Below are 26,950 nucleotides of genomic sequence, written 5' to 3'. Positions count from 1 at the left end.
CTCCCCGCAGATGCTGCCTTACCTGCTGAGTCTACCGAGTTTATTTTTTAAATCAAAGGCAAATGAATAGTCGACTCTCCCGCTAATTTCTCGAGATTGCTCCAACATCTAAGCAGATACGTGCCTTTGCTTGCATAGCTGAGTGTAATTTCAAAAGTCAAAGGTGCTGTGAAAGTGGTTGATCATTTACTGGATGGCTCCTTCACTGACCTAGACGTGCACACCTCCACCGCATTTCCCTATCCCTCTGCCTCCTTTCCTCAATCACCCCACCACCTTCCATTCCTTCTCTATTCAGCAAGCTACCCTCTACCTTGATCACATTCAGCTCTTTTCTCTTCTGCCCTCCCACCTGCATGCCCCTATGACCTCATACCTGTTAGCTTGTGCTTCTCCCTTATCCCTTCCTCCCTCTTCCCATCAATGTTTTTATTCAGGCACCTGTCTGCCTTCTGTTCATAATTTGAAGATGGGCCCAGGCCCAAAACATTGGTTGCCCTTTACTTCCTATGGATACTGCACGACCTGCTGAGTTTCTCCCGCATTTTTGCGTCGGGCATAACCACCCCAGTGTCGGCAGGCTTTCCAGGTTAACTCCTCCACAAGGTGGTTGCATGAGCAAATGCCACCTTGCACAACTGCAAGGCTTCTTCAGCACCCCCTCCCTGATCTGCAGAAAGAGCAAGGGGGGTCAGGTTCCCCTGCAAGTTGTACACCACACTGGCCTGAACAGACCGACATCCCATCACTGCTGTAGAGGTGAGATCCTTGCTAACAATACGGTATCACATTTGCGCCACACAGTCTGCAGCTGAACCGGGTCCTCTTTCGAGACCATAAGTTATTAGCCCCCTTGAAAGAATATATTTTTAAAAAATCAACGTATTGTCATTCATTCCCTTGTTCCCTCTTGCTCTCCCTCTTCCCCAGAGGTTTAGATTTGATAATTCTGACTAATCACATACTTTAATGAAACTGGTCATGCAGAATAAATTAGGCAATAATGTATGATATCACTAACTGTGTTATAATGAATATTCTAAAACTAATACCATTAAATACTTTACAATAAAGCCATTGGTTTCATTATGACTCAATGAAGTATACATCGATTCTCTGGAAGGGATATAAATTGATGTTAAAATTTGGAAATGAATTTGAGACGCATTTGTTGAATTAGTGGCACCCTTCTCATTAAATTGCTAAAGGTCGGCTAATCCAGTTCCAAAATCAGCCAGAGCCACATCACTGGATTGTAAGCCCCCTGCACCCTCGCTAATCGCAGGGTGTGGTGAAAAGTTCTAAGTCCCCGATAACGGCAGCGCTGCGGCTGGTGTGGATCCAGGAGGGGAGTGGCGCAGCCGAGCAGAGACACAGAGCACTGGTCTGAAGGGTTCAACTGCCCCATCTTACTGCAAACGGCCCCATACAGGGTTCAAATGGCCTATTAAAGGAGCCGACAAGAGTTTAATTTTAAAATGCTGCAACTGCGGCGACCGTGCCCAAGAAGGCGGCACGGCCACGAGGGATTGTAGTCTCGGGGGGATCAATCAACAGACTAGCCCGGGGCACCAGAAATAGGGAGAACATTCCCCCTCTCCCCCCCCCCCATTGAGAAGGGAAAGCAGACAAGATGACTCTACAGGACAGCAGCGGACCGGAAAGAGGCTCAGTTGGCTGAAGGAACCACACTGGCAGCAGGCAGTCAGTGATATGTGGTTGAGGGACTCACGGAACCAAGAATCGTGACGGTTCTGAGGCCGGGGGTATTGGGCACGGAAGGCTTACTGATCGTATCAGAGGTTGGGACCTGGAGCTCGGGTTTCCGATGGATCGGACGGGGTTTTGGTGCAGCTGCAGATGCTGCGTGCGTGCTGGGGGCGAATCCGTGGACTCTGAAGGAACTCTCTTTTGCTTCTCTTTCTCGCTTACTACAAGGGGGAGGCGGCTGACAGCTAATGGTGACTCTTTGTCTGGTAGGCAAAAGGCAATTTCATGTAATATGCATGTTCTGTTCCATTACATGACAATAAAGGGATCGTGAACCTTGGAGAAGTTACAAACTCCCCATTTTAAAACCATCACGCCAACTGATGACGTGTCTGTGGCATCAATGCATTGGAGTGAACGTTGCGGAGAGGATGATGTTTATTCTTTGATCAGAATAAGCTTTTGGTGCACCACTTTCCCCACACCCCTTATCAGCAGCTTTCATAGTCTGCCAGACAGTGTATCCAAAAAGCTCATATTAACCCAAACAATCCAACCTCCCTCCATCAGCTCCTCAAACCAATCCAATCACATTCTGTTGCTCTATGGAAAATAATGATGAGGGTAAATGATAAAAGCTTTTCTCCATGACACCATTGACTCTTTGGAGAATAGCCTGTTGTCTGGGGCGGGGACAGGGGGGGGTGTTGGTGGTGAAGAACCATCTTCTTTAATATAGAATAATTTTAAAACGATTTCTTGTCACACTTGTAGGGAATCTAACGCTTGCTCTTGTCTGGTGAAATATAATGTCATCAAAGGCAGTGTAAATTACTGCCTGCAAATAGGCCAGTTAATCCAAAAAAAATCAGCACCATCGCTGCAGAGGCAGAAGATCCTTAAAGTCATAATTATTTAATGTGGAGAACCTAATTTTTTTTTCAGCTTTCCTTTTCATATGTAATTCCATCAGATCTTGATTTGCACAGGAATAAACAACACACAGAGCCTGGGTGCATAAAAATACTCTGAGGCAAGGGGGTAGGTGGTGATACATTGGCTTCATCTGCACCCAAAGCGAATGTTCAAACATGAAGATGTTGTGGGAAAATCATTGCAGATGAATTCAGGCATGGATGCATCTTATTGAAGCTCCAGGTGTGAATCAGAGTATTGTGTGATCTGAGTCGGAAGATTATCCTTATCTGGAAGACTGAGCAAGAGGTCAATCTCTGAAGAGAGAATACAGCATGGACTGAGTGTGGACTTAGAATAAGGGGCTAACAATTCTTTGGTGCTGTAAAGTTATGGAATCATGCTTTATTGTGCAAAGTACAGGCTATTCAGCCCAACTGGTTTTTGCTGTTCGCTCACTACATTGGCGTAAAGCAGGTTCCTAATCTAATCCAAAGGGGACAGCATCATCAAAATGTCCTGCAACTGAGGTTCATTAATTAGCATCACATATGAAAACAAGAATGTGAAAGTGCACACCCACAGACATAGTGTATTTAAATTATACAAGTTCTGCAGAGGATGCAGAGAGTCTGTAGAGAGCTATAGATGGGTTAAGTGAGTGAGCAAGGGTCTGGCAGAGTTCATATTGCAGCTGTACAAATCTCTAGTGAAACCCCACTGAGAATATTGTGCTCAGTTCATTGTAGGAAGGATGTGGAAACTACGGGGAGGATGCAGAGGAGATTTACCAGGATGTTGCCTGATTGGAAAGCAAGTCTTATGAGGCAAGGTTAGTAGAGCTGGGGTTTTCCTCTTTGGAGCATAGATGGATGAGAAGTGACAATAGAGGTCTCAAGATTCTGAGAGCGGTGGACAGCCAGGGCTTTACACCCAGGGTGGGAGTAGGTAATACAAAGAGGACATTTGTACAAGGTGAAGGGAGGAAGGTTTAGGGGAGACATCAGGGGTAAGTATATTACATAGAGAGTGTGGGTGCCTGGAATGCTTTGCCAGGGATGGTGGTGGAGGATGAAACATTAGGGGCATTTAAGATACCCTAAGACAGGCACATGGATGAAAGAAAAATAGAGGGATATGAGGAAGGGAGGGTTTGGTTGTATTTAGAGGTATATATAGGTTGGCACAACATCAAGGATCAATGGGCCTGTACTGTGCTGTAGTGATCTATGTTCTATATTCTTGCACAATGTTGGTAAATAAGAGGTCATCAGAGTGAACTAACAGATTATTATTTAAATGGGCTGTTGTTCCAAAGGACTTGCGAGTGCTTTTGTATGAATTGGTTTGCAGGTGTAACAAGTTATCAAAAAGGCAAATGGAATGTGGGACTTCACTGATGGAGGGATTGAGTTTAGGAGCAGGGAGGTTATGCTGCAAGTGTGCAAGGTACTGGTGAGTACTGCCTGCAGTTCTGGCCTCCTTACTTGTACCTGTATCTCTTCCGACTTTCTTGTTGAGCTGCTTGCGTCAGTTTGCTGGGTATTTTTTTGCATAGCTTCTTGCTGTTGGTCCTCTTCTTCTGGGCTAGTTATCTGTTGGGCTTCCTGTTGCTATTTTTCTTTCCTATCACTCCCTTTCCTGTCGCTTTCCTCTTCTTCCAGCTGAGAGTTCCGGTCTCCTTACTTGAGAAGCTTTGGAGGTAGTGCAGAGGAGGTTCACCAGGTTGATTCCAGAGATGAGGAGGTTAGCCTATGAGAGTTGTCTGCAATGTTTGGCTGCAGCAAGTAAGAATTTATGTGCATTTATGCGTTGTACAATATAAATGGCAATAAACATTATTATTCTTATCGCTGTTGGAGCTGCTGTAACAGCATGGCTGCCGATGATGCAGTTCTGAGAGAGCAGAGATGTAGCGCTGCTCTGAAGGGTTCGACCTCCTAGGCCGGTGGCTCCATACAGGTTTAAATAGCATGTTGAAGGAGCTGATGGTGTTTGTACGCAAAGTACTGCAACCGCGAAGGTCTGTGCCCGATATGACGGTGCCTGTGCTTGGCCGCGACCTCGAGGGAAAAACAGGGAGAAGGAGAAGGAGAATCTGATGAAAACTCATTGGACTGACCGCTCTCTGACTGGTAATTCTCTGCTTCCACAGTTCCTCTGCCATTTGCTGATCAACAGCCGGTGTTTGGAAGCACATTCCCTCTCCAAATCCAATCACTTCTCTCACCTCCATCGAGACCCTCTGTCACCATCCATTTGACCAGGTTTTCAGTCATCTTCTGAACATCAGGAATGTGTGGTCTTTCAAGACAGTGAGTATGGAAGTGGGGTGGGGAGGGCGTGATAGTAAGTGAGATCTAAGTACCAAAGAAGGAGAATCATTGAAGTTACAGAGGTCATCATGTCTGAAGCTTTCAGAGACCCCCCAGGCTTGGATGAAAGCAGGTGAGGTTATGGAAACATTGATACATTTTCAGTACCAAAAGACTGGAGTTGCAGGATGACAGGCTTTTAAAACCATAAGACTTGGACCATGCTCCTGTACTGGCCTGATCCCAGGACTCATACTGAGGGAGGGACTTGGCTTCCTGCCTTTAGTAGGGGATTCCATGGGGTGGAGTCACCAAGGGAAGGCAGGCCAGCCATACATATACACAGTGCCAGTAACCAAGTAACAGTATAGTGTGGTGTATCTCCACAAACAGGAGAGGTTTGCAACAGGGAAATACAGAGTTGGAAATTTGGTTTGGAAAGTGTACATATTCTGATTCAGCCTGAGCTGGGTGAGTGAATTCAGAGATGAAAGAGTAAAACTGTTAATGGAAATAAAGATGAATACTTTAATCTTCTGAGTGATGCATAGAAAGCTCAGGATCACTCAGGATGAGAGGTTGGATAAGCGCAACACCTTTACAGCACCACCGGGGTTCAAATCCCATGCTGCCTGTACATTCTTCTGGTGTTCCAAATGTACCGGGGGGTAAAAAAAAAAGGTCAAGGTTCCATTATTGTTATGTAATACTACATTTAGAATGTAACATACATGAAATTCTTTTCTCCCATAAGGAAGACAGAGAGTTGCCATTTGTCTAGCACCCACTGTAGGTTAATTGGGTGTAAATTGGCCTATTATCATGCTCTATGTCTAAATGTAAAAAAAATGGCCAAATCAGTAAAAACATGCCACATCCCACAAAGAAAGGTAAAGATGAGAGGCATCTTGCTCCATCCAAGTACAGAAGTAAAACAAGAAAGCCTGCAGACACCATGGTTGAAGTAAAAGCACAAAGCAGGAGAAAACACAATGCTCCATCCAAGTACACAATGGACAAGGTCCACGGTGGGTCAAATGCTAAATAACCTGAATTAAGGCATCATTTTAGGAATCAGGTCACAGCCACTGAGCTGCTCTGATGAGTTTCATCCATTTTTAAAAAAGATAAATGTTCATTCAATATACATTAAAAAGATTTGGAGGCTCACTTGGAGGATTTTCCAAGCCTTAAGCGATTTCATAGCTCAGAGAGTTAGTTGGGTGCTGACTTCTTTTTGCAACCTGTGCTGAACTGAGTGATCATCTGATTCACAGGAAGTGGAATGAGAACCTCACTGCATGGGGAACCCCAGACAAGTTATCTGAATAGGTCACCATGGAGATACCTCAGACCTATGTCCCCAATGGGTCACTGTGGAGATACCCCAGACCATAATCCCAATAGTCACCATGGGGAAACCCAGTCCTGGGTCCTCAATGGGTCACTGTGGAGATATCCCAGATCACAACCCCAATGAGTCACCATGGGGAACCTCAGCCCTATGTTTACAATGGGTCACTGTGGAGATACCCCAGACTACTACCCCAAAGGGTCACCATGGAGATACCCCAGATCATGACCGTAGGGAACCCCAGCTCCATGTCTCAGGTAGGATAGACAAGGGAGAGACTGTGGATGTTGTGTATTTGGATTTTTAAAAGGCCTTCAATAAGGTGCCGTATAAGAGGCTGTTTAATAAGATGACAGCCCATGGAATTATAGGAAAGATGTTAGAATGGGTGGAGCATTGGCTGATAGGCAGAAAGCAAAGGGCGGGAATAAAGGGACTCTGTTCTGGTTGGTTGCCGTCTACTAGTGGTGTTCCACAGGGGTCGGTGTTGGGGCCGATTCTTTTTACAATATATATTGATGACAGATTATGGATTAAATGGGTTTGTGGCAAAGTTTGCAGATGACACCAAGATAGGTGGTGGAGTAGAAATTGTTGAAGAAACTGAAAGGATGCAGAAAGTGTGGGCAAAGAAATAGCAGATGAGATACAATGTTGAGAAATGTACAGTTGTATATTTTGGAAGAGGAAATAAACAGGCAGATTATTAATTGGATGGGGAGAAAATTCAAAATTCGGAAGCGCAAAGGGACTTGGGGGTCCGTGTGCAGAATAATCTAAAGGTTTACCACCAGGGTGGATCGGCAGTAAAGAAAGCGAATGTTATGTTGGCATTTGTTTCAAGGGGAATAGTTCACAAGAGTAACGAGGTGTTCATGAGGCTCTAAGGGGCACTGGTGAGACCTCATTTGGAGAAGAGTGTGCAGTTTTGGGCCCCTTATCTTAGAAGGGATGTAATAATGTTGGAGAAATTTACTAGGATGGTTCGTGGAATGCAAGGGCTAACATATGATGAACATTTAGAGGCTCTTGGACTGTATTCATTGGAATATAGAAGAATGAGAGGGGATCTCATAGAAACATTTTGAATGCTGAAAGGATTGGACAGCGTAAATGTGAATAAGATGCTTCCCTTGGTGGATGAATCCAGGACAAGAGGACAGTCCAGGACAGTCTTAGAATTAGAAAGGACCCATTTAAAGATGAGGAGAAATTTCTTTAGCCAGAGGGTCATGGATTTGTGGATTTGGTTGCCACGTACAGCTGTGGAGGCTTGATCACTGGGGGAGTTTAAAGGGGAGATTGACAGGTACCTAATTCAACAAGGTATCAAGGGATATGGGGAAAAGGCAGGAAATTGGAACTAGATGTGAGAACAGTCTAGTTCAGGGTGGATTTGCATAGAAGATGGGCAAATGGCCTACTTCTGTTCCTTTATCTTGAGATCTTGTGATATCTCCATTGGGTCACCATGGAGAAACCCAGTCCTGGGTCCCCAGTTGGTCACCGTGGGGGGCCCCACCCTATATCCCCATTGGGTCACCATGGAGATACTCCTGACCATGACCACAATGGGTCACAGTGTGGAACCCCAGACCATAACCTCAATGGATCATTGAGAGGAACCTCAGCCCTGTGTCCCCAATGAGTCACCATGGAGAATGCCAGCCTGTGTCCACAATGGGTCACTGTGGAGATATCCCAGACTACGACCCTGCTGGTTCACCTTGGGGAACTCCAGTCCTGTGTCGCCAATGTGTCACCATGGGGAACCCCAGCTTGTCCCCATTGGGTCTCTATGGGGAAACCCAGGCCTATATCCACAATGGGTCACTATGGGGAACCTCAGACACTGCATGGGTGCACCAATCTCCACTTCAAATAGACTGATCCTTCTAACACTGGTCCTGCCACCTGCAAACATTAGAGACCCTGGTACCTCCACCCTCACTTTCCCGACGACACTGAGTTAGCTTTATTTCACATTTCCTATCATCACATGCCTCGTAACACTTCTCATTATCAAACTTTATCTGTCACAACTTCAAGTTTGGTATCAACGGGAAACTTTGAAATGGTGCACTGGTTTACTCATCAGTCATTGTCAACACGGCCAAAACCCTTAAACAAATAGAAACCCCTGGAACATAGCCCTTCTCAGGTGTCCCAAAGAGCATCACAGGCCATGAAGTCACCTTGAGATATTACAATTGGAGTAGAGTAGGAGAAAGAACAATCTATTTGCACATAGCACATCCCCACAAGCAGCAATCATTACCCCCAGTAATCCAAGCCTTAACCAAAGGGGTGGAGCACAACTGTATCAATGGTGCTCAGGTGGAGAGCTTAAAGTTTTTCAGTGTAAATATCATCAACAATCTGTCCTGGTCTGACCACATTGACATTACAGCCAAAAAAGTGCATCAATGCCTCTCGTTCCTTGGAAGCTTAAAGATGTTTGATGTGTCTCCAATATCACCAACTTTAATCGATGTACCATTGAAGGTATCCTTTCTGGATACATCACAACTTGGGATGGCAACTACTCTGCCGAGGATGACTAATGATCATAGCTCAGGCCATTATAGGATCCCCCACCCTCCTCCCACCCCCTTCCCCCCACACCCCCCGCCTCCATCTACACTTTCTGCTGCTTCAGCAAAGCAGACGACAGATTCAAAGACCTGTTCCACCCTGATCCCGCTCTCTTCTCTCTCTCTCTCTCCTCCCCTCCCCCCATTGGACGATACACAAGATTAAGAATGCGTGTGACCAGACACAAGGACAGCTTCTTCTCTGCGGATGTTGGACTAATGAATGGGCTCCCATAGTAAAACGATGCTATCCTTTTACTGGACATTTTCTCTGGAGCACTATTGCACTTTTGTATGGGTTGACTTGCCTGGATAGTACGCAAAACAAAGCTTTTCATAGTATCTCAGTACATGAGACAATAAACAATTCAAAACATTCTCATTCAAACTGGATGATGGTTAAACATTGACAAGGACACTGGAGTAAAAACCTTTGCCTTTCCAAATGGTGCTGTGGGAGTCCTTGCCCGTCCAAGAGAAGTTAATGAAGAAAGTTTGCCGATTCTGAGGTCAAGTGGAGGGTAAAGCTGTAGGAAAATTCGAGGCATTCATTAGAGCAGGTTATCTGGTTGGAACAATCCTGTGGGCTGAAGGGCTTGTACTGCGCTGTAAATTTTTTATGTTCTAAGCTCTGTGCAATAAACAAATGTGCTGGAGAAACTCAGCAGCTCACACAGCACCCAGAGGGTGTATTCACTTCAGCCAAAAAGTGACACCGGCAGCTCTGCAGTCACCCTGAGTAATGAACCAAATTTCTCACTGGGGTGCAACAGTGAGCTCGCAACCCACCAGCTTGGAAGCAAAGAGGTTATTGACTGGTACAAGAGGAGAGTTGCAGTGCACAGTTGGTCGCAGTCCGGAAGCTAATCATTGATATCGTGTCTCCAGCTTTGTATCCATTGCACTAAACTCAAAAACATAGGAAAATGGGAGCAAGAGAAGGTCACTGCCCCTCAGAACTGCCCCACCATTTAATCTGGCCATGCCAGATATGCTACTTCTTCTGAGTCATTTCCAAATAATCCTCGCTTCCTCAACCTTCCAAAATTATTCACTTACTCTTTCAATAGCTAAGGTAGTTTCGTCTTCACAACCCTCTAGGGTTGAAGATTGCAGAGATTCACCACCTTCTGTGTGTGCAAGCTTGCACGAGGTTAGAAAACACCTTGTACTTTTCCAAATGCTATTTGAAAGTCCCTATTCACAACATTCAATCCTTCTGATACCATTAAAAATCTCAGACAGCTCCCCCCCTCATCCCCATTCAGACCCACACAGACCTTTCAGGTGAGGCAGAGCTTTACCTGCATATTGTTCAACCTCATCTAGTGTACTCGGTGTGGCCTTCTCTACATCGGTGAAACCAAACACAGATTGGGTAATTGCTTCGCTGAACACCCACGCTGTGTATGTGGATCAAAACAAAATTCCTGCAGGCAACCACTTCAACTCTCGCAAGCACTCCTGTCCTCAAAATCAGCCATTGTCAGGGTGAGGCCAAACATAAACTTGAGAAACAATACATCGTAGTTCTCCTGGACACCCTTAAACCTGATGGCATCAACATTGATTGTACCAAGCTTTAGGTCAGCCCTAACCCTATGGAGATCCACTATTTCCATCTCTTCTTCAGCTAATTATTTTATTATCTTGCCTCTCTCCAATTTTTCCTCATCCTGCTTTCCTGGTGATCTCTCCCTCTACCAGTCTCTTCACCTCTCACACCATCTTCCCATCACCCCTGGACCCCTTGCCCTTCATGTACCCAAGATCAAGGGCCCCAGCCTGAAACATTTACTGACCATTTCCACCAATGGTTGCTATCTGACCAGCTGAGTTCTTTCAGTAATTCAACCAGAACTGAACACAATAACCCATGTTAAAATACAATGCTGGAGAAACCCAGCAGGTCATACAGCATACTTTATGTAGCAAAGTTAAAGATACACAACCAATGTTTCGGGCCTGAGCCCTTCATCAACGTATGAGACAGGTGCCTGGATAAAATAGTGGTGGAGAGGGGCACAAGGAGGAGCACAGGCTCACAGGCAAGAGCTAATAGATGGATGAGAGAGAGGTGGGATGGATGGGGTGAATGGTTGGCCACCAGCAGAACCCTGTCATTGATGTGGACAGAGCAAAGGAGCTCATTGAAGTGATCACCCATTCTGTGTCCTATCTATCTGATTAGAGAAGGCCACAATGGGAGCATCGGATGCAGTAGCTGACTCCCGCAGATTCACAGGTAAAGTATGCTGTTAACCTGTTGAGTTTCTCGAGCATTGTGTTTTTACTTCACATCATGACATCTGCAGACTTTCATGTTTTATTCCTCTCTCTATCATTCAAAGTATGGTCTAACCAGAGTTTTATAGAGCTGCAATGCTACCTCATGGCTCTTGAATCAAATCCCTGACCAATGAAAGCAAACACACCATACACCTTCTTAAACACCCATTCAACTTCTGCAGCAACCATGAAAGGTCTATAGACCTAGAATCCCAAGATCTCTCAGTTCCTTCACACACCACTGCCAATTATCACGTTTGACCTTCCAATCTACATCACTTCAAACTCTATAGAACCATCAAACCACAGAACAATTACAGCACAGAAGCAGGCACTTCGGTCCCTCCAGACTGTGTCAATCCACTTTTTCTTGTCTAGTCCCACTGACCTACACTCAGTCCATAGTCCCATGTGGTTACTTGTCAAAGTCCTTACTAAAGTCCATGTAGACAACATCAGTTCTCTTGAAAACCTCCTCAAAGAACTCTGTAAATTTACTGAAACATGATCCACCACCCATAAAGCCATGTTAACTTATATCCCTAATCAGTCCCTGGCTATCCAAATAATTGTATATCTGATCTCTTCGAATGTCTTCCAATCATTTACTTATTACTTACATCAGGCTCACCGGCCTATAATTTCCAGGGTTACTTTTGGAACCTTTTTTTAAACAATGGAACAACATGAGCTACCCTCCAATCCACTGGCACCACATCCTTGGCTAAGGACATTTTAATTATTTCCACCAGAGCCCCTGAAATTTCTACACTAGCCTCCCTCAAGGTCTAAGGGAATACCTTGTCAGTCCCTGGGGATTTATCCACCCCTGTTTGCTTTAAGACACCAAGCATCTTCTCCTCTTTAAATTTTATGGGTTCCGTGATGCCACTGCTTGTTTTCTTTACTTACCGAGACTATATGCCCATTTCCTGAATGAATATTATTAAAAATAAACATTTAAGATCTTCCTATCTCTTTTGGCTCCGACCACTCTGATTTTCAAGGGGACCAATTTTGTCCCTTACTATCCGTTTGCTCTTAATATACCTGAGAAACCCTTAGGATTTTCATTCACATTGTCTGCCAAAGCAACCTCATGTCTTCTTTTAGCCATCCTGATTTATTTTGAGATTTATCTTGAATTTTTTACACTCCTCAAGTACCTCATGTTCTCCATGTTGCCTATACCTGTTCTACACCTCTCTCTTCTTCTGAACCAGACCCCCAATATCATGTGAAAATCAAGATTCCCTACAACTTGTAACCTTGCCTTCGACCCTGACAGGAACATACAGACTCTGTACTCTCAAAATTTCACCCTTGAAGGTCCTCTACTTACCTCACACATCTTTGCCGGAAAACAACTTATCCTAATCCACACATTCTAGATCCTTTTCCTCAAAATTAACCTTTCTCCAATTTAGAATCTCAACCCGAGGCCCAAACCTGTCCTTATTCATAATTAACTTGAAACTAATGGCATTATGACCACTGGATCCAAAATATTCCCTTCCACATATTTCTATTACCTGTCCTGTCTCGTTCCTCAATAGATCCAGTATTTCATCCTCTCTAGTTGGTACCTCTATATATTGATTTAGAAAACATTCCTGAACACATTTGACAACCTCCAAGTCATCCAGCCCTTTTACAGTATGAGAGTCCAAGTCGATATGTGGAAAGTTAAAATCCCCGACTATCACAAACTTCATGTTTCCTTTAGTTGTCTGCTTTTTCTCTACAGATTTGCTCCTCCAATTCGCGTTGACTATTGCATGGTCTTTAATACAATTCCAAAAGTGCGGTCATTCTTTTCTTGTCCTCAGCTCCACTCTTTTGGCCTCAGTAGACGAGCCCTCTGGTCTGTTCTATGTGAGCACCACTGTGATATTTTCCCTGACAAGCAATGCCACTCCTCCCCCTTTCATCCCTGTTCTATCGCATCTAAAGCAACAGAAGCCTGGAACATTGAGCTGCCACTCCTGCCCCTCCTGAAACCAAGTTTCACTAATGGCCACAAAATCAAAATTCCATGTGCTATTCCACGGTCTAAGCCCATCTGCCTTTCCCCCAACACTCCTTGCATTGAAATAGATACATCTGAGAACATTTCCACCACATTCAACCCATTGACTTCTAATGGTGCATGAAATTTTAACATCATCTTTTCCCTCCTCCACTTCTCTATCTGTTCTGACACTCTGATTCCCCTCCCCCTGCAAATATAGTTTAACCCTCCGGATAGCATAGCAAACCTTCCCACGAGTTTATTAGTCCCCCTCCAGTTCTAATGCAACCCGTCCTGTTGGAACAGGTTGCACCTTCCATGGAAAAGAGCCCAATGACTCAGAAACCTGAAGCCCTCCCTCCTCCACCATGTCTTTAGACAAGTGTTAAGCTGCATTATCCTCCTATTTCTAACCTTACCAGCAAGTGGCACGGATAGCGATTTTGAGATCACTATCCTGGGGGTCCTTTCCTTCAACCTAAATCCTAACTCCCTGAACTCTCCTTGCAGGACCTCCTCACTCTTCCTTCCCACATCATTAGTCCCTACATGGACCAAAACAACTGTCTGCTCACCCTCCCTTCTGAGAATGTCGTGTACTCAATCTGAGATATCTCAGATCCTGGCACTAGGGAGGCAACATACCATCCGGGATATTCAATTTCTTATCACAAAACCTCTTTTCTGTCCCCCTTACTATGGAAGTCCCCAATCACTACAGCTCACCTCTTCTCCTCCCTTTCTTCTTAGCTACAGGACCAGACACCATACCAGAGACCTGATATCCATGGCTTATCCCTGGTAGATTATCCCCCTCAACAGTATCTAAAATGGCATACTTGTTATTCTGGGGAATGCCTGCAGGGGGCCATGCACTGCCTGTCTCTTCCCATTCCCTCTCCTGACTGCCACCCATCTACCCTCCTCCTGCCTCCTAAGTGTGATAGTGTCCTTGTAACTGTTTAAGAGCAGCACCTGGATGCCTTTCTCACAGATGAAGTCATCAGGGATACTGCTGGCTTCCTTGACAACCCACATCCTGCAAAAGGAACATTCCCTTGCCTTGGCTGCCATATCCACTCTCTCTTCCTATCGCTCCCTTTATCTCTATCTCTATCTTTTGCCACAGCTCCTTTTAAATTACTACTACTCTCTGCCCTAATACGTTGGTAATGTGGCTTTTGGGGGAGGCAAAGAATAAAAACCTGTGGCCAATTTCGGGAAAAACTTTGGAAAGTTCCTCCCCGACTCCCGAATGGCAATCACGCAGAGCTCCAGGAGATCGCTGAAATTTGTGATACATTACCAGCATAACATATTCCGATTCTAATTTTTTATTAGAATTACTTAAAAGATTAAAAATTGAGTTTCATTTCGCTGCTGCTCCGGCCTGACCTCGCCGTTACTCACCCAGATTGAACTGCATCTGCCACTTCTCGCTCAACTCTGATCCTGTCTATATCCTGATATAACTTACATCAACCTAAATGGCCTCTACAGTGATGCAGTGTTCCATGTTCTATGCTTAAAATATTTTGTTACAATCTGTAAGGAAGCATGTAAGCATGTCACAATAATTCTGACAAAGCTGGTTGGTATTCTGAGCAAACAGTAGGTAATTGAAATCAATTGTCTGTGAAGACTACACAAAGAATCCACACGGACACCAGAGTCAGGTAGTTGAGCAACTGCAAGTTTGACTGTGATAAAATAACTTCTCATTTGTAACATGTGAAATTGAAACCTCGTGGGATAAGAATATTATCTTCAGATGCAAGAAAGGCATATTTTTAACAAACATCTATGAACATTCTGCACTTCAACCAGAGAGAGTTGAAGTAAACCAATGAAATATCAAATGAGGAAATAAGGAAAGCAATGGAATATAATTGGGTGTCTGCTAATGTGCACAATATACATTATTAAAAATTGCTGGGCAAGAAAAGCTATCATATTTATATGTTCTCTGTGTGAATTCTTGTCTGAAAAATTTTCTCTAAATGTGTCCAGAAAAATTTTCTCTAAATGTGTCCAGAAAAATTTTCTCTAAATGTGTCCAGAAAAATTTTCTCTAAATGTGTCCAGAAAAATTTTCTCTAAATGTGTCCTGTCCACGGAAATTATACACAGAAGGAGTTGGGCATGCTGTTGCACTCTTGTTGTAATGAGAAGGTGCTTTGCCAATGGTTAAGGACTCAAATGCAGGTGCAATGCACTGCTGCTGTGTTGGTTCATGGCCTGATGACTGATGGGACATCGGTAATGAGGTGATGGTCCATCTCCCCTTCACCCTGCCCTCGCTAGACCACCAACCCTAGAACTGTTGGAGATTCACAAGGCCTGTGACCGTTGCAAAAGTTGAGAACCAAACCACTTTAAAATTAATGGCCACAGATGAAGTGGGATTTCCCATGGTTATGAGCCCCCAACGCACTGAGGACATAGATCCTCTGCAGGTTCACAAACTGATTGAGGTCTCACAAGTCACACCTTTTTTTTTTACAGGTGGAGATCCCTCAGACTGCTTTGCTGTAACAGACATGAGTCTCTCAGACTACCTTGAGGAAACAGGTGAAAACACAATGCTGGATAAACTCAGCAGGTCAAACAGCAGATTTTATGTAGCAAAGATAACGATACGTCACCAAAGTTTCCGGCTTGAGCCCTTCATCAAAGTCTGAGCAAAATGTAGTCAGGTGCCTGAATAAAATTATTCATGGGGGGGGAGGGGTGTGATCAAGGGGCAGGGAGAGGAGTACAGACCCACTGGCAAGAGGTAATAGGTGGATAAGGGAGAAGCAGCAGGAAATGGGAGGAGGGAGATAATTCTGTGAATGGAGAGGGAAGTGGGTGGAGAGCTGGAGCAAAAGAGTCATAGGGTTAGGGAAGAGAGGGAGAAGCAGAGGTCTAGCAGACACCGGAGAAGTAGACGTTAATGCCATCCGGTTGGAGAATCCCCAGGCAGAATATTAGGTGTTACTCCTCCGATTCACGAGTGGCCTTGGCTTGGCAGTGCACGAGGCCATGGACAGAGATGTCGGTGCGGAATTGATATGGTTGGCCACCAGAAGATCCCTGTCATTGGTGAAGACAGAGTGAAGGTGCAAAGTGATCTCCCAGTCTGCGTCCAGTCTCTCCGTTGTAGAAAAGACTGGAGCATTGGATGCAGTAGATAATTCCCGGGGATACACAAGTGAACTTTAAATGACTGTTTGGTGCTTCTTATGTTGTAAGGGAGGAGTTGTGGGTGCATGTGTAGCACTCCTCCGACCGTAATGGAAGGTGCCAGGGGTTGATCAGTGAGAAGGAATGAGTGGATGAGGGAGTCATGGAGGGTGGAGAGGGAAAGATATGTCTCGTGGTAGGATCATGTTACTTGTGATGGAAATTGCGGAGGATACTGTGTTGGAAGTGGAGGTTGGTGGGGTGGTAGGTGAGGAAAAGGGAAATCCTATTTTTGGAAGCATAGGGGGTTAGGGCAGGTGTGCATGAAATGGAGGAGATGTGGTAAGCGCTGAGTTGATGGTGATTGAGGGGAAGCCACTTGTTCAGATGATCTGGACTGGAAGACCTCTTCTTGGGAACAGATGTGATGGAAACGGAAGAATTCAGAGAAAGGAATTGAATCCTTACAGGGGATGGGGTGTGCAGAAGTGTAGTGGAGGAAGTTGTGGGCATTGGTAGGTTTGTAAAAAAATATCTGTTGAAAGTTTGTCTCCCAAGATGGAAAAAGAGAGATCTTGAAAGGAGAGCGTGTCACCAGAGATGAACCAAGTGAATTTGAGGTCGGGGTAAAAGTTAGCAGCAAAGTTGATGGCTACGAACCGTGCGTAACGAGCAGCAATAGGCAATGAACCAGACTGTTTAATTTTAAAACACTAATTTTATTTCTAATTCTTAAACTATGGTCTTAACTTTTAAACTATCCTTAACACTAAATCTATCCCCAACTATGCACGTGTGTGTTTGTGTGTGTGTGTGTGTGTGTGTGTGTGCAATTACAGTCCAGGCCAAAATCTAGAAAGTTACTTCAAAGTTCAGTCTTTCAAATTCAATGTTGAAGTGTAGGCCTTTGAAATTTGATGCCCAGAATTTAATGTTGAACTGATGGGAGGACTGGAATTGTGGCTGTTACAGACTCACAAATTCTCCTTGCATTGCCTTTGAAGAAATGTCCATCCACATGAGCTGTGGTCATAACACTCCTGGTCCTTTCGTAGGCAAGACTCAAACTGGGCAGCCTCCAAAAAGTTTCCAAGACCCTGGCACCGGTCTCTCCAAGTGACCTCCACTGTTAGTCACAAGCAAAATGAAGCACTTTGCTTCCCAAAAAGACCCACCTGACATAGATCAATCCATCAAAAAGGCCCAGTCATTCACAGATCATGAATTCCACAAAAATTGTTGGCCATAAGAGCTGCTTCAAAAAGCTGCTTCCTCTTCAGCCATCAGCTTGGTTCTCCCCTACAAAATCACAATGTCTTTGCAAATGTATCGAATTCTGGAACAGATCTACCCTCGTTCTTCCAATGTATCAATTATCACTGGGCTATGATTTGTGTTGTGATGGTGCTTATGTGAAATGTTAACTGTGACCATACAGTTCCTCCTGAATATACTTTCCCTTACAGTTATAATCCCATTTTACTGAAACAGGAGCTCATTATATGACAAACTCATCATGGGTTCATGAGGCTGTAGTAATGTCGTGGAGCAAAGAGTGGTTTGGATGAGCCTGTTGGATTCAGTGAGTTGCCACTGATATCTTCGAATTGAGGCAAGGGTGGTCTGAAAAATTTAGTGAGAGCAGCGAACAGAGCAGCCAACAGAGCAGCCGCCAATGCTGTGCAGGGACTCGAGATCTTGTGAGGGCCAAATTGGGAGGCCTGGAACAGGAGCTGGAAGCCATGAGGCACAATTTTGGCAGTGGGAACAAGTAGCAAGGAAGGTAATGAGGCTGTGGAAGGGAGTCTGGATGAGTACATGGTCATACAGAAGGAGAGCAGTGAGAGAAATTCCATCAGAACTCCCTTCGGAGAGCAGAGGAGAACATCTTCAGGGTAGACATCCCTCGAAAGGATTTCACAGAGTTTTGCAGTAGACAGGAGTAAAATCTGGAAGCATGATTGAAATAAAAACACAATGATGTAGAAACTCAGCAGGTCCAACAGTATATTTTGAAGAGGAAATATAAAGATACATCACCAACACTTTGGGCCCAAGCCCTTCATTGAGGTGTGAGAAAATATAGCCAGGAGTCTGAACAAAATGATAGTGGGGAGGAGCACAGTCCCACAGGCAGGAGGTAATAGGCAGATGAGGGAGGGAGGGCATGCCTGCAAATGGGGGGGAGGGATAGCTCTGTGAATGGAGAGGGTGGAGATCTGGCTGAAAGGAGACAGAGGGGCAGAGAGAAGAGGAAGAATGGGGAATGGTCTACCAGAAACCTCGTATTAGCAACAACAATAAACAGTTTATTCCAGTGATTCTGTCCAGCTCTTCGCCTTCCAGCTGGATTATAAACATCTTCCTGGCGGGCATTTAAAACTGGCTGAAATCTTGGCCACCGCGCCAATATTCACCAAGACACAAAACAATGATTAGGTGCCTTTATCTTTGCTACGTGAAGACACTGCGCGGCCTGCTGCATTTTTCCAGCATATTTGTGCAAACTGCAACCAGGTTGCTCCGCAGGTTTTATTTTGAGCCACGCGATTCTGCATGCTCAGACTTGGCGTGTTCTCCTCTCGCACAGCGTTCAGGCAAGACCCACGGGGAAATGGGGAAGTCCCTTGCTCATTTTGAACCAGAGACTGGTTCTACTCATTGGTCCTCAATACAGTGTGAATATTTTGCCTGTCGAAGCCGGATTAAATATTTAGCATATCAATGCCCTTCAGAACATTAAGTAACAAACAAACAGAATACTGAACCCTATTTCCAAATTGATGAAGAAATCATTTTAAAACGAATGCATCTTTGAATATTTTTTTTTAAATTTAATAACTGTAACTTTTTTTGTGAAATAGCTTCATGTCTGCAGCAAGTAAGAATTTCAGTGCATCTGTGCCTTAAACAACGTGCACTCATCAGGGCACTTTTCCACAGCTAATTGAACAGCAGAGCATTTCAGGGACATCTCTGCCCCAGTAGCAAATTTTATCCCGTAATATTTTTTCCCCTCCACATTTTTGTTTTAACGGAACAGTTGCAGAGTAAATTGACTGCAGCCACTCCGCCTAATGAATACGACAGTACCCCCTCCGCCACGCAGGAAGGCTGGGTAAAAGTGCCCTAAAAGAGCCATATCGGGACGCACTGGAGGTAAGGATGCTAAAATAATTCCAAAGTTTCGGTGTCGAAATGCAAATGATTGAACAGTCGGATTTGATTGTGGCTATTTGCTGGATCTGGAGATGGGAGCTTGTGAGTGGAGAAGTGTTGGCCCACGAGAATCGGCCCAAAACTGAAGGGTGGCAGACAGCTGACTCCAGGCACCCCGGAAGAATGAAGCAGCAGGGGACAGTGAAGGAGAGAGCAGCTCCGAGACGAAAATCGGGAGGACTCTCTTTGCACAAAGAAAGTTCAACACGAGGACAGGACGTGGGAAGCGAGGCAATGGAGAAAGGCAATCAGTCAAGGTCCACCGCGAGCCCCCGCTCGGAGTAAGTGTGGGCTTTATCGCTCAGTTTCGGTGCATGGGTTTTATAGTGATGTTTAGGTGGATTGAGTTTCGACAGCCAAAGTGCAATTTGCATTCACCCGGTGACTTTGTGAACTAATTTTCCTGGTTCCCATCGGTTGATAATGTTCCATCTAAATGATTCTTCTTCCATAAAGACTATTGCTACCTCGTGAAAGTCTCTTAATCAACATTAAACGTTACGAACCTGAAACACATCAGAAGGAGATAATTTCTGGATGAGAAGTTTCCCTCTGCCCCGAGAGCGCTCTGCGTTCAGTTAAAAATGAGGTATCACGATTGTAAGCTGCAGATCTGAGGCGAGACAAATTGATGGCGTGTCGAAGGGATCCTCATGAATGATAAAAATGATCAAAACCAATTGGGAATGAGTGTTCACAGCATCTAATTCTAATGACCAGGTGTTAATAACATTTAGAGTGCGGGCATTTGCAACAGGAGCCCGAAGTAAGTACAGAAAGAATACCAGCTCAATTATGAAATAAGAACAAGTTATTCAGCTTATTAGACATCCTTCCAACACGGATTAGCTGATCCGTGGTATCCGACAGCAGAATGATCTAATTTTTTTTATCTGACAGAGGGTATTGAAAACTTTCGGTTCGGAGCTCAGGGCGAGGGTGAATTCTCGCCCTGTCACTGCCGATCTAGTGGGCCAGCTCAAGGGAGTAAGCCGAGGAGGTCTAAGGTTGGGGCATCACATTTGGAGTCCTATATCAGGCCCTGAGCACACCTCTGCCAGCGAACATCCTTTTATATTAATCCCATGATCGCCGCCTTACACACCCAGCGACTCCCCCTCTCAATCCTACCTCTCACCGACACATCAGAGAGTGGTGGGGTCTGGAATGCATTGCTGGGAGTGGTGGCAGAGGCTGGTACAATCGGAACATGCAAAAGGTCCTTGGACAGGCACATGGATGCAAGTGGTTGTGTGGTTAGATTGTTGTGTAGTTGGTTTAACGAGGTGAGTACAACATCATGCTTTTCCAACTGGAAGTCTGTCACAAGTATTAAAATGACTTGGATGAGAATGCAGGTGGTCTGATTGGTCAGCTTGCTGATACCATCAGTATTCGTGACAGCAAAGAAGGCTACCTAAGCATTCAGAGAGGCATCAGCCAAGCTGGAAAGTTGGGCGGAGCAGTGGAAGTTCGACAAGTTTGAGTTCGTGCATTTTGGTCTCACAGGACAGACAGCGAATGATAGGGAGCGTTGATGTACAGAAGGATGTTGGGGTGCTAGTTCTGCGTCCCCTGAAAATGGTGACGATAGGGCGAGTGAAGGAGGGACTCGATGTACTTGCCTTCATTGGCTGAGCCGCTGTGTGCGGTAGTGCTGGAGTGTCAGATTGCAGTTGTGCAGAACACTGGTAGGGTCCCACTTGGAGTTTATCCACAGTCCTGAACATCACAGCGCAGTATGGATGTGGTAGTATGCGATAGAGTGCAGAAGAGACTCACAAGGATTCTACCTGCAATGGAGACCTTGAAAGATGAGTAGGTATTGAGTACGATGGATGCGTTCACGCCAGAACTCAGGAGACGGAGGGGTGACGTTATAGAGGTCTATAAGGGGCAGTTTGACAAAATATCTCTCTCAAGGGATTTCAGATTTATTGTCAGAATACATACATGACATCTGCATATGACCCTAAGATTCCTTTACCTGCAGGCAAGGCAGAATTACCACCTCTTGGGAGTGCAGAAAAACTATACACAGCATATACATGTAAACAAATAAAGAACCGTAAACAGATAATGAAAGTAAATAAACTGACTGTGCAATACAGAGATAATTTTTAAAAAATCAATAAAGTGCACAACTAAGAGTCATTAAATAATTCCCAGATTGAGTTTGTTGTTGAGGAGTCTGATGGTGGAGGGGGAGCAGCTGTTCCTGAATCTGGTGGGAGGAGTCTTGTGGCACCTGGACCTCTTTCCTGATGACAGCAGCGAGAACGGAGCATGTGCTGGCTGGTGTGGATTCTTGATGATTGCTGCTGCTTTCCAATGGCAGGGTTCCCTGTAGATGTTCTCAATGGTGGGGAGCATTTTGCCTGTGATGTCCTGGGCTGTGTCCACTACTTTTTGCAGGGCTTTACACTCGGGGGTACTGGTGCCCCCATACCAGACTGTGATGCAGCCGGTTGGCACACTTTCCACCACACATCTGAAGAAATTTGCCAGGGATTGGAGTCCAGAACCAGAGGAGAATGGCTCAAGGTGAGAGTGAGGAAATGAAACGGAGACCCAAAGCAGGATTTTCCACGCAGAGTGTGGTGGTCATCTTGAACAAGTTGCCAAGGAATGTAGCAGGGGCAGATATCATGAAAGTGTTTGGACGGGTAACCGAGGAATGTAAGCTAAATGCAGAGCCTGATTGGTACTAATCAGCACAGATTAGTTGGGCCAGAGGACCTGTTGCAATGTTGTACAGTGCGATGACCTTGTGGTGCAGATTGAGCTGATCCAAGCCTGGACGCAGTACCTGCACACTCCAAACCACAGTGTATTTCTATTGCTGGTGCTAAGAGCCACGCCAGTGAAAGCATGGAGCCTGTATTTCTTGTTCCTTCCTGAGACGTCAGCACCCTCCCTCAAAAACTGCCTCATATTGACCTCATGACCAGCTGCTCCACACTGAAGCACCTCAGTTCCAGATGGTCCTCCTTCACCCAGGCCTTGAATGGGCAGGTCATGGCACTATGGCTAATGAACAGGAATGGCTGTCCACTCCGCAGATGCACCTACAGCACTGTCTTGGAACCATAAAACACTGCAGCACAGAATCAGCCCATCAAGTCAATGCCAAACTATAATTCTGCCAATCCCTGGAACATAACCTTCTATATCCTTTCCATCCATGAATCTATCCAATATTCTCTTAAAATGGTGAAATCTCCAAGTTAAAACAGCAAGTCACATGTTCAAGTTTATTATCATCTCACCATAAATATACAAGGAGAAAAATAGCATTTCTCTGGACTACAATGCACAGACACCCACACACAATGCACAACACATAATAATCACATGCAAACTTAAAAATACTTGTGATTCTTATAAATGACCTGAACGAAGAAGGGGAAGAATGGGTCAGTACGTTTGAAGATGATACATAGGTTAAAACAGGGTATAGATGGGATGCAGGGTTGGTTGGAAAAGTGGCAGATGAAATTCAATCCAGATAAGTCTGAGGTGATGCATTTTGGAAGGTCAAACCTGAAGCCTGAGTGAAGAGTTAATGGTCAAATACTTAACAGTGTGGAACAGAGGGACCTTGGGGTTTGAATCCATGTATCTCTTAATATTTCCATGCAGGTTGATAGGATAGTTAAGAAGGCCTATGGGATGCTGTATCCATTAGTTTGGGGGATGGTGGTTGAGTTTAAGAGAACCACACTTAGAGTATTGCGTTCCGTTCTGGTCCCTTCATTATAGGAAGGGTGTGGAAGCTATGAAGCTATCCAAGATGTTGCCTGGATTGGAAAATATGTTGTATGAGGGAAGGTTTTCCCTTTGGAGTGTAGAAGGATGGGAGGTGACTTAAGAGAGGTCTACAAGATTCTAAAAGGCATTGATAGGGTGGACAGCCAATGGCTTTTGCCCAGGGCAGGGAGTAGCAAACACCAGAGGACATCTGTACAAAGTGAAGGGAGGGAAGTTGAGTGGAGACATCAGGGGTGATTTTTACACAGAGAGTATTGAGTGCCTGGAATGCCTTGGCAAGGTTGGTGGTGGTGGGGCATTTAAGAGACTCCTAAAACACGCACATAGATGAAAGAAAAAAAAGGGTTATGAGGTAGGGAGGGGTTATTTTGCGGAGGATGCCTCCCAAAGTTCCTCAACATGGTTATCCAACTGCACGAAAACCAACAAGGTCGGGTCAGATACAGCAATGAGTTCTCTGAACCCTTCTCCATTAACAATGGTGTGAAGCAAGGCTGCGTTCTCGCACCAACCCTCTTTTCAATCTTCTTCAGCATGATGCTGAAACAAGCCATGAAAGACCTCAACAATGAAGACGCTGTTTACATCCGGTACCGCACGGATGGCAGTCTCTTCAATCTGAGGCGCCTGCAAGCTCACACCAAGACACAAGAGCAACTTGTCCGTGAACTACTCTTTGCAGACGATGCCGCTTTAGTTGCCCATTCAGAGCCACCTCTTCAGTGCTTGACGTCCTGTTTTGCGGAAACTGCCAAAATGTTTGGCCTGGAAGTCAGCCTGAAGAAAACTGAGGTCCTCCATCAGCCAGCTCCCCACCATGACTACCAACCCCACCCCCCCACATCTCCATCGGGCACACAAAACTCAAAACAGTCAACCAGTTTACCTATCTCGGCTGCACCATTTCATCGGATGCAAGGATCGATAACGAGATAGACAACAGACTTGCCAAGGCAAATAGCGCCTTTGGAAGACTACACAAAAGAGTCTGGAAAAACAACCAACTGAAAAACCTCACAAAGATTAGCGTAAACAGAGCCATTGTCATACCCACTCTCCTGTTCGGCTCCGAATCATGGGTCCTCTACCGGCATCACCTACGGCTCCTAGAACACTTCCACCAGCGTTGTCTCCGCTCCATCCTCAACATTCATTGGAGCGACTTCATCCCTAACATCGAAGTACTCGAGATGGCAGAGGCTGACAGCATCGAATCCACGCTGCTGAAGATTCAACTGCGCTGGGTAGGTCACATCTCCAGAATGGAGGACCATTGCCTTCCCAAGATCGTATTATATGGCGAGCTCTCCACTGGCCACCGTGACAGAGGTGCACCAAAGAAGAGGTACAAGGACTGCCTAAAGAAATCTCTTGGTGCCTGCCACATTGACCACCGCCAGTGGGCTGATATCACCTCAAACCGTGCATCTTGGCGCCTCACAGTTCGGCGGGTAGCAACCTCCTTTGTAGAAGACCGCAGAGCCCACCTCACTTACAAAAGACAAAGGAGGAAAAACTCAACACCCAACCCCAACCAACCAATTTTCCCCTGCAACTGCTGCAACCGTGTCTGCCTGTCCCGCATCGGACTTATGGACATTTACCCCTCCATAAATCTTTGTCTGCGAAGCCAAGCCAAAGATTCAGGTCAGCACAACATCGAGGGCTGAAGGGCCTGTAGTGTGCTGTGGTGTTCTGTGTCTGAAAACATAAATGCATATAAATATTTTGGAATAAGTTACTCGTTACATTTACAAGAGACACCAGGACATAAACAGTTTCCCGTATTGGTCTTATAGCCTGAAGGAAGAAGCCATTTCCCAGCCTGGCAGTCCTGATTTTGATGCTCCTGCATCTCTTTCCTGATGGTGGTGGGACAAAGATACTGGGTGATGAATGGAAACCTCCAATGGAAATCTCCAGGAAGACATCGCATGACCAGCAGCCTTCCCTTGCCATTCACGAGCCATATTATCCATGAGTCTCCTCCCATCGATATCTTGAGGCTTACCATTAGCCTGAAGCTCAGCTGAGCCAGTCACATAAGTGCAGTGGCCATTAGAGTAGGTCAGGGTGTCCTGTAGTAAGCGAATCACTTCTGCCATCAGCAGAGGGGGGGGGGGGGGTGGAAGTCAGGAATGGGGTGAAGTACCATTCACTTACATGAATCAGTGCAGTTCCAACAGCCCTCGAGACTCGAGATGGGTGAGATGATCAAGAGAGTCCGGCTTTCTTAGCTGGAACTGTGCCCACAGACCCAGTCATGCGCTTCTTCTGTCACGAGCCCACAGTTAGCTTCAGTGTGTGCACCATACAAAGTCTGTGTGTGACTGACCCAGAATGGTCCCAAACCCACAACTCGGTTCAACAAGAAGGACCAGGGTGCCAGGTACATTGGAATGCCAATGCTTGAAATCTTCACATGATCTGACTGGCTGATTCAGCTCCACACCTTCATCATCCCTGGATCTAAATCTTAGAGCCCGCTGTCCAAAAACACCCCCACAAAATGGACTGAAGTGATTTAAAGAAGGAATCTCACCACAACCTTCTCAAGGGCATTGGGGATGGGAAATAATATTCTAATTTCATCAATACATATTATAACTAAAAGTACCAAGGTATTTTAAGGATTACAAACATGGCTTTAACATCCTAAACTCACAAAAGATGAATGGGGAGCAATGCCATGGGAGATCTCCTAAATATACATCATGACTGGCAAAGATATATCAGCCAGTAATGAATGGTGCCCAGCGTTCATGAATTTTAATTCCAATTTACTTAGAGATATGACAAGAGTTAATTTAGCTCAAAATGCTGCATTAGACTTAATGGCGGCTTCGCTAAGATGCCAAGTCTTGAGGTTCCCAACCAATGATCTCTTGGAGAAGGATCCTACAGCCAAAGGCTTTCTGGCACGCACTCAGGTTGCATGACCTAGATACAATTATGCAGTACCAATACTGCTCTTGGCTATTGGAATATTGCCATAGCTTGGGTCATGTTGGCTACCACGTCAACAGATTCTTATTTTCTCACTTTTTTTCTTAAGTAGAAAGGGGTGCTAGGCTCTCTTCTGCAGGAACCATTTCAGAGACAATGGGAAAATAATAACCAAGGCAGCAACTGTTTCTAGAGAAACCTCTTTCAAAGCGATGAGGTGATTTGGGACTTTAGGCATGTTGACTTTTACAAAAAAGAACCACCACTGGGAGAACACGGTGGGGCCGTGATCATTTGTGGAGGCAGTTGATCATCATTTGGGGTCGACTCGGGGCTGAGAGTGTAGAGTAAGGGGCAGGATGGTCAGCATAAAGAGGTGGAGGGGGAAGGGTGAGGCAGAGGCTAGCAGGGGGACAGGTAAAGCCAATGGAAGAAGAGGTCAAGGGGGATGGGGGAAGGAGGATGGAGAGAGGTAAAGCCAAAGGATGACAAGTGATGTGGAGACAACAAATGGCTGCCAATTCTGGAACCTGATTAGTAAGGAAAGTGATGCCTTTCAGGTATACAGTAAAGCCCCTATGCTGGATAAGTGATTGTTCTAGTTCCTTTAGATTGCATGTTGCATGATATTTTTTTACCTATTTATTTTCCACAATAATTT

Source organism: Narcine bancroftii, chromosome 4 (genome assembly GCF_036971445.1).
Source record: "Narcine bancroftii isolate sNarBan1 chromosome 4, sNarBan1.hap1, whole genome shotgun sequence".
Lineage (NCBI taxonomy): Eukaryota > Metazoa > Chordata > Chondrichthyes > Torpediniformes > Narcinidae > Narcine > Narcine bancroftii.
Note: the sequence above shows the minus strand (reverse complement) of the source record.